Source organism: Chrysochloris asiatica, unplaced genomic scaffold, assembly GCF_000296735.1.
Source record: "Chrysochloris asiatica unplaced genomic scaffold, ChrAsi1.0 scaffold00176, whole genome shotgun sequence".
NCBI lineage: Eukaryota > Metazoa > Chordata > Mammalia > Afrosoricida > Chrysochloridae > Chrysochloris > Chrysochloris asiatica.
In genome coordinates this window covers 922,206-931,655 of record NW_006408694.1, presented here as the reverse complement: position 1 = coordinate 931,655, position 9,450 = coordinate 922,206, and the positions used below count along the sequence as shown (strand labels likewise).

Genomic DNA, 9,450 nt, shown 5'->3' with positions numbered 1-9,450 from the left:
CCCTGTGTACAGAAGGCATAGGATTGAGGGATGGTCTCTTTTTAATTGTGAGTTCTAATTCAGTTCCAAAAGGCTGTGGTCAGAGACAGAGAAAGTGTCCTGGGGGTAGCTGAGGATAGGGATTGGAGATGTGGGAACTGGGTCAATCTGCACATTTAAGAGTTGGATTCATGCAGATCCTTACCACACACAGAGATACATCAGTTCTAGGCCTACAAATAAATGAGCGGACTAGATGTGAGTAGGTATAGCTTTTTTAGCAGCATAAAGACATGCATTTGCACTTCCTTCATATGTAAGCTAAAGAATAATATGAGCATCGGGTGAAAGAGTTGATCATATGTTCTAGATTGTTTTTGGAGAGATAACACCAAATTTTTACAAATAACGTATAATGATGCCAAAATAATTTCTCTTTGGCATCATAATGTATTTTTGGGTTTCATTCAGACACAAGTTGCCTGATATTAGAGGACTGCCCATTTTTTAAAGAAAAATTAATCCTTTTTGTAAATGTCTGTCAGGAGAGTGGAGAAAAACGTAAGAATTAACTCAAGTGTCTTTATCTTGTCAGAACCATTCTTTCTGTTTCTCTGTGGTCCAAAAGGGCATTCCCTGTGTGCAAACTGAGATACTGCTATAATTTATTAAGTATGCCAGCAGGAAAGCCCACTAAACCAGCCTATGTTAATGAAGGTTGTTCTGCTACTGAATTATGAGTATTTGGAAACAAATACCCTGCTACCACCACCTCGCAGATAAACATAAACATGTTACAAAAGAGTAGAAGATTTTCTTCAAGTCTTGTGTATTGTCTGTCCCTTCACTTTTTATAATGAAACTGTTTGAACAAGGAGCATATCTTACCCTCCAGTTTGTTAGGTTATTTCTAATATTTTTTGAATGAGTATATAACTATATTAAATATTTACTTTCTCAAAATACTTTGAAAAATAGCTGAGTTTATATACCAAGTAAAAATCATTCAGGAACCATTCAATAACAATATGAGACATTTACTCATGTAAATATTATTGAAAATAAATAAAAGTTTAGAAGTCAAAACTATGTAACAATGACTCTATAAAGTTATAATATTAGAATTCAGGTAGGGTGGAAAAAAAAAATTGTTAAATGCCCTAAATACATCTATCCATCTCTTAGCTGAACATCAAAACAGTCTTCTAATTAATAGTTTTAGCTTGATCTAAGAAGACTTTATCTTGAATTTGAACTAAAGGTTTTGTTAAAATGTATTATACAAAGAACTAGCATGTTCTGTCACCTTCTGTTTTGTCTGCAGGGTAAAAGACAAGCAACAGGTTTTTCACAGGGTTCAAGTTTCTTGTGACAATGGGTACCAATGTACTATATGTGAAATAAATGCTAGTTTACCTGCAGGAAAAAACACAGAATTTCTTTTAATTTTAGTCTTTCTATCTGTACAATATGGGCAGTGACTATCCTTAGAGAAATCTAATATCAATTGTACATTCTCATGAAAATAAATTAATAGGTTCAGGCTGGTATTTGTATATCAAATGATTTGAGGTGTCAAAATTACATTGTTGTTGTTGTTGTTGTTGTTGTTAAGTGCTGTCGAGTTGGTTCCAACCCATAACAACCCTATATAGGGTTTCTGAGGAGCTGCTGATCAGAATTAGGTAGTATATAACATATATATGCATATTTTAGTTTTCTGGGGCTGCCACAACAAAATGCCACAATATGAATGACCTCAAAGATAGGAAATTTATAGTCTCACAGTAGGAACAGCACTGGACTGTGAACCACAAGGTCAGCAGTTGAAACCTACCAGCTGTTCCTCGCAAACCCTATATAGGGTCATTATGAGTCGGAACAGATTCTATGGCACTTGACAACAACAACAAACTTTTTAAGCTAAGGATCTGAATTCAGGGCACTGACAGGGCCATTGTTGTTGTTGTTAAGTACGGTCGAGTCTGTTCAAGTCTGTCTTTATTGTCTCCAGTAGAGAACACCTCCTCATTTCTTCTAGCTTCTGGTAGCCCCAGGCCTTTCTGGGCATCCCTTCCCATACATCCACCTGTATTATGTGGCACCATTCCTCTCTTTCTCCCTGGCTGTTCCCCTCTTTTGTATATAGGGATTAGGACTTACCCTACTCTGATCTGACCTTTTTAACTTAACTGATAATCTGCACACACAAAAAAAGTTCTATTCCTCCAAACCAGGTCACATTCATAATCATGTAGTAAAGACTTTAACATATCTTTCTGGATTCACAATTTAATCCTTACCACTCTGCCCTATTGTTAAGTAACATCAAGTTGATTCTGACTCATAGCAATCCTAAAAGAGTTTCTAAGGAGCAGCTTGAGGTTTAGAATCACCACCTTTTTGGTTAGCAGTTCAGTGCTTATCTTACAGCACTACACCTAGACTCCATGCTGTTGCTGTTGTTAAGTGCTATAAGTCATTGTGACTTATAGAGACCCTGTATAAGGTTTCCAAGGAGCAGCTGGTAGGTTTGAAACATTGATCTTGTGGTTCAAACTGACCTTATGGTCCAGTGCATTATCCTGAAGTGCCGCACCCAGACTCTAAGACTCCATAGTCCTGCAAAATTAATGCCCTTCCCATATGCAAAATACATTCATTCTATTCCAGCATCCCCATATGTCCTAATCTATTACAGCATCCATTCTGGCTGCAAAATCTCATGTTTTGAATCAAATAAATCAAGTATGGGTAGGACCTTGGATATGGTCTATCCTGGGGGAAATTTTGTCTTTATCTGTGGCCTGTGAAACCTAGGATATAAGCTGTATGCTTCCAAAATACAAGGGTTAGGCAGTCAAAAGGTAGGGATGGTAAATGTTCCATTCAAAAAGGAAGAAATTAGAAGGGAAGAAGGGTCCCAGGTACCAAATCTATCTGAAATCCATCAGGGCAAATGTATTAGATTTCAACGCTTGAAAATAATTCTCTATCCTCCAGGTTCATATTGATGATGGTCCCACCCCTTTGGCCCTGGTTGTCAACTGGCTTTCCCAGTCCCTCACTCCCTCTCTTCTGGACCTTTATTCTACAAAAAGGAAAAAGGACAGAAGGGGAGGGAGAAAAGAAAGATGGAAGCATGAGCTCTAATTTAAAGAATCATTAATCCTAGCTCTCATAGCAGCTGTCTACATTTCTTTACTCCTTATTCCTCTCTCCTCTTTCTCTTCCTCTACATCCCACACTCCCAAACATACAGTGTGATTAATTTAGTTTTTTACTGGTTCACCCACAAACGCATTTTGAACACTTGCTGTATGCAGAATAGGTTTTCTGCTAGACTTTTTGATTGTTTTTGTCTGAGATGAAACAAGAAGAAAATCCCTGAAAGAGTATTTATACTCTGAGAAGGAGCCCTGGTGGCACAGTGCCTAAAGCACTTGGCTTCTAAACGAAAAGATTGTCAGTTCCACCCACCAAGCACTCTGAAGGAAAACGATATGAAGATTTACAGCCATAGAAACCCTATGGGACTGTTGTACTGTTTTGATTTCAATAATCTTTATGAGAGTAGGTCAATAGATCTTCGTCCCACAAAGTCACTGGTATATTCCAACCTCAGACTTTTGGGTATGCAGAAAAGCACTGAACTGCTGAGCCACCTGTGCTCCTTTTATTTAATAATTTACTTCCTAAAGCATCATGATACTTAAAAAAAATGATTTTAGTGTTTTGTTGTAGTAGTTGAGCATACACAGAGCAGAACATACTCTAATTCAACACTTTCTGCATGTGCAATTCAGTGACATCGATGACATTCTTCAAGTTGTGCAACCGTCTCATGTTCTTTTAGGAATTATTCCTCTCTCCAGTACATGCAAAAGCTAGACAGTGAAAAAGGAAGATCAAAGAGGAATTGTTGCCTATGATTGTGGTGTTGGTGAAGAATATTGAATATACCATGGACTGCCAAAAGAGCAAACAAATCTGTCTTAGAAGTACCGCCACAGTGCTCTTTAGAAACAAGCATGGCGAGACTTCATCTCACATACTTTGGATATGTTTTCAGGAGGGACTGATCCTTAGGGAAAGAATCATGCTTGGAAAGTAGAGGGTCAGAGAAAAAGAAGACTCTCAAGGAGTTGGACTGACACATTGACTACAAAAATGCACCCAAGCATTGTAAGAATGGATTGTAAGGATGGAACAGGACAGGGCAGTGTTGTGTTGTGCTGTACATATGTTGTTGTTATTAAGTACTGTGGACTCAGTTCCAACTCACAGAGACTCTGTATAGGGTTTCCAAAGAACACCTGGTGGGTTTGAACTGCCTACCTTGTGGTTCAAAGTCCAGTGTTTATCTTACAGTGTCACACCAGGAGACTTCAAAAAGTTATAGAACAATTCCATTTTTTTTTTTTTTTAATTCCACTGTCTCTTGCAATCAATAGGTCACACATTCCGTATCCTCCTTCTATTCCTAACTCTCCTTCTTCCTCTGTAGACAGAAACCAACTGGCAAGCTTACAAAAAATTGGGAGGTGGAACAGAAGCACTGAACACATTTTATAGGCCTGTTATCTGGGATATCCCATGAAACCAAAACCCTAAACCAACAAACCAAGTAACCAAATCCCATGAGGTATTTGGTTGTCCATAAATAGCCCACAGTGGCTGTTCTTTTCTATCTGTGTATGTGGTACATATTTTTATTCCACAACTTTTGCAATTCAACTTTTTATAGCAACTACATTAATCAGGTGTGCAACCCTACCCTTAATCAATGCAGTTTTTCCACCACTGTAAACAGAACTGCAGTGTTCCGTAAGAAATAATGCAAACACCCCATGCTCCCTCTCCCTCCCACCACTTGTAACCACTAATGAACTTTGATCTATATACATTTGCCTGTTGTTTTCTTTTTATATAGGTGTTGTTGTTAGATGTCATTGAGTCGATTCTGACTCATAGCAACCCTATGAAGCGCTGGCTGGTTCTGTACCATCCTCACAATTGTTCGTGTGCTTAAACCCATTGCTGCTGCCACTGTACCACTCCACATCACTGGATGGTCTCCTTTTTGCTGACCCTCCACTTTACCAAGTATGATATCCTTCTCTGGGGACTGGTCCCTCCTGATAATATGCCTGAAGTATGAGAGACAAAGTCTCACCATCCTGGCTTCTAAAGAGCATTCTGACTGTATGTACTTCTTCCAATACAAATTTGTTTGATCTTCTGACTGTCCATGGTACTTTTAAATATCCCCCTCCAACACCATAACTCAAATGCATAAATTCTTCTAAGATTTTCCTTATTCACTGTCCAACTTTACATGTATCTGAGGCTATATATATGGGTGAGATTGTATAGGTGAGGTTATATAATATTTGTCCTATTGTGATTGACTTACGTTATTCAACACAGTCTTCAAGCTCCATACTCAAAACCATTGGCCATCAGAGAGGCAAAAATCCAAACCAAAATGAAATACCCTAGGATTTCTAGGATCCTGGTGTGGTGCTGTAAGATAAGCACTGGACTGCTGAGTACAGATCTGTGGTTCAAACACACCAGCCATTCCTCAGAAAGCTATGAGTCATACCCTACCGAAAAATACTGAAGTATGTTCAGTACAGTAACAAGATATCTAACAGCCCTAGCGTGGTGCTGTAAGATAAGCACCAGACTAGTAGCCACAAGGTTGACAGTTCAAACCCACCATCCACTCTCAGAACCCCTAAAAAGGATCACAATGAGTCAGAACTGACTTGATGGGACATAACAACAACAGGATGGCTAAGATTAAAAACAGAAAATAAGAAAGGTTGGCAAGAATGTGGGGGAACTGGAACCATTATCCATGGATGGTGGGAATATAAATGGCACAGTGTTTTTGGTTCCTTAAAAAATGAAAACTAGAAATACCATATGACCCATCAATTTTACTTTTAGGCATATATCAAAATATTTGAAAGCAGAGACTCAGAGACTTGTATACTAATATTCATTGCAACACTGTTTACAATCACCAGAAGGTAGAAAAGTCTAAATGCCTATCAACAATTGGATGACTGGATAAACAAAATGTAGCATATACACACAGTGGAATACATTCAGCCGAAAAGTGAAGTCTAGATATATGGTACAGTATTGTGATAATTCTTGATTTGCAGTGTTGTTGTTAATTTTCAGCATTCCAGCTTTTCTGTCCATGCACTAATGATTATTCCAGTTATCCTATTCCTGTAAAATATAAAGACTAGGCAAATAAAAATCTTACTGGCTAGAGGCATTCTATTTTTGGTTTTCTGTAGATTGTTGAAACTATAAAAGAAATAGTTATATTTTGAGGCTAGAAATTTAAGTATCAAAATAATAAGTCATTTGAAATGTTTACTGGAAAAAAAAAAAAAGCAAGCAAACAAAAACTCCCATTTACCCAGGACTAACTTTAACTAAATGTATAAAATCTCATCTCTTAAGTGCTTCCAACCATTTTTAAAAAGGAAACTAAATAGGCAGACTAGAAGTGCCAGAAGTTAGACCATAATCTGAATCTCTAGCAGTCAGACACTGGTCACAGAATCTTCAAAGGACAGCCTTCAGTAGGAGGACTGTTATACTGAAGGCTGTATATAGAAAATCCCTTTTGATCTGAGCATATTTGCATATTACAGACTTCAGGTGAGTCAGCTAAGTGTAAAGTGCTGGTGAGTGTGGGCATTATGAGACCCAGAATACTTGTTTTCAAGATCAAAGCTCCTTCAACTTTCTCCTGAGAGGCTGTAGGATTTCAGTCAGGGAAGTGCAGAGCCATAGTGATTCTTTAACTTAATGAAAGAGAGGAGGTCTCTTGGAAATGGATTGCTCAGTGTGCTGTGTGCTTGTCAAGCCTTGCTATTGAAGCAAAGCCTCACTGCTACTTAAGGCTTTCCTGGGCAGACCAGCAGAGAGCCCTCCTTTTGAGGGAAGAGAATAGCTTTCCCTCCTTCATGTTTATTTCTCTCTTTGCCATCCCTTCTTCAGTAACAGTCTTAACAGAAGGCTATTCCTTTGAGGTTTTGCTTGTGGGAGTTGGATGAGTTGCTGAAGTAAAGTGTGTCATTCACTGAAGTCCTGCTAAGCTAAAATAAGAAGCTGGCTTTCTCTGAGCCCTGCTAACACAAGCACTTTTAGAGGAAAAAGTAACTCCTTGACTTATTATTAGAATCTGACTGATTTATTTTGAACAAGACATATGTTCTTGTTCTGTCTGTTCTCTATATCTAAGAAGATTATGAGGAATTCAGTAGTTTTTCAGGGGCAGTGTGCCCCTCCCAAGTTTATTCTCTCACACAAAAGTCGGGTCTTTAGGGCTCAGGAAAAGATCTTTGTTGTTTATGAGATCAAAATGAAGTTTCTTAAAATTGGGCTGCATTCTTTTGCAGTAATAAAAAAATTGATGGTAATATTTTGCCAAGAATATAAAGAGATATAAAATTTAACTCATTTAAGAATCTTATTCTTAAAAATGTCAAAATAGAAGTTGCTACAATAGATCCTGAGGTACTTTCTAAAGTGAAACCAGATAATTTAATTCACTTGTAGAATTTTATTGTCATTATTCCAAAGGAGTTCTGGTAGCGTAGTGGTTACAAATCGGGCTGCCAACCTCAAGGTCAGCAGTTCTAAACTACTAGCTGTTCCGCGGGAGAAAGATGAGGCGTTCCACTCCCGTAAAGATTTACAGCCTCGGAAACCCTGTACAGGGTCGCTATGAGGTGGAACGACTCCACGGCACGCAGCCACAAGTCACATTCCAATATGGCAAATAATAATGAAATTTATGTTTATCGAATATTAAGTACAGTACGCAGCATTTTTTTTTTTGCCTCTGGAAAGTGTTCTTTATTGGGAAATACATACAGACTCAAACAGGGAGGCCAGCCAACATCAGTAGTTTTGGCACCAAAGGAGAAAGTGTGACTTCCTCAGAACTCACATCTCCATAAGCTGGTCACTCCCCACTACACCTCATTCACTCGTTTGGCTTTGGCTTCAATCCTTTGGCCACTTCCCATTAGGCAGTCCCTGATGTCTGCTCCCTTCTCGATCACAGCATTGTTGCAGATGATACTGCCCTGGATGCTGCTTCCTTCCTCCACAGTGACTGAGTTCATGAGAAGACAATTTGTGATAGACACTCTGTCTCTTATGACACAGGATGAACCAATGACCGAGTGCTTAATGGATGACTTCTCTCCAATCTGTGTATCTGACCCAGTGAGACTGTCAATTCCAACCAAATGTTTGTTGACAATCTGGGCTGATGAATGGACCAGTGATTCTTCTGGACAAAGAACAGGCAGCAATTTTGGTACCTGCTTGTTTGCTTCCATGTATAGTCCCAGGGTGCTCACTTGGGAGCAGAGGCCCTCTTTCATGATGTGGACATAGCAGCGCACCTGCAATCTGGACAAGTCTTCCCATCTCTTTCCTCGACAGGCATTTCAGCAGGCACCGTATGGAGCAAAGGTTGATGTATTGGTCTTTTTTATAAAACTGTAAATATCTAAGGACTTGAGCTCTTTTTTCTTTAGATCTTCCTCTTTTTCCTCTTGCCCCTGTTGTGAAGAAGCTGAGTAGAACTGCTTTCTCACTAGATATGGAATCAGTTCACTCCGGATAGAAGTGATTGACTTATTTTCCATTAGGAAATCCACGACATATTTTTTCAAAAAGTAGAGGTGGGCGTCCACAAGGCCTGTGTGGAAACGTATTCTAGGGTGCTTCTGTAGGATGGATCCCTTAATGACCAGCTCTTCATCCAAGTCTGCTTCATTAGCCATGAAGAGCAGCCTCTTTCCTGTGCTGTCCACGCCAACGAAGTCACGTTGCTCCACTGCTTTTTTCTTCCCCTTTTGACCTGGAACTGATTCTGTGCCATTCTGGCTTTTTCTCATTAACATAGCAAGTGATGCATCATGAGCTCTGAAGAGGTCCACAATCTCATGTAAGGCAACGTCTGTTATCAGATCACAACTGAGAACCAGCACATCTGTCTTAAGTTTTGGATATATGTGGCGCAAAGAATCTGCAGTTCCTTTGTCAGTCTCATCAGGAATACATACAATATCTGCCTTCATTTTCATCTTTAATTCTGCAGAAAGAGCCTTTTGGACATCTCTGGTTGTAACCACAATGACTTCTTCAGATCCAACACACTCACGCAGGTTCAATGGGTACCATATTAAAGGTTTGTTCCCAACTGGGAGAAGAGGTTTGGGAATGCTGGAAGTCAGGTCTGTTATCCGAGATCCTCCTCCAACTGTTGTCACTATAGCTTGAAATTCCATTTTTACAAGCTCAGCTCCTGCGCGCGGTAGCCGCTCCCTGCGCTCCCCACGTTCCCCACGCCGCCTCGGACAGACCCGCAGCATCTTTTTTTTAAAGAAAATACTCATTTGTTCTACAATTGCCAATTTT

General features: G+C 39.3%; 1 protein-coding gene and 1 pseudogene across 1 annotated transcript in view; one reads left to right on the top strand and one right to left on the bottom strand.

The window, feature by feature from the left end:
* XKR4 (XK, Kell blood group complex subunit-related family, member 4) overlaps positions 1 to 9,450 on the top strand; it is a 674,599-nt gene that overhangs the window by 304,691 nt on the left and 360,458 nt on the right. The window lies entirely within an intron of this gene.
* On the bottom strand, positions 7,963 to 9,320 carry LOC102832941 (annotated as a pseudogene).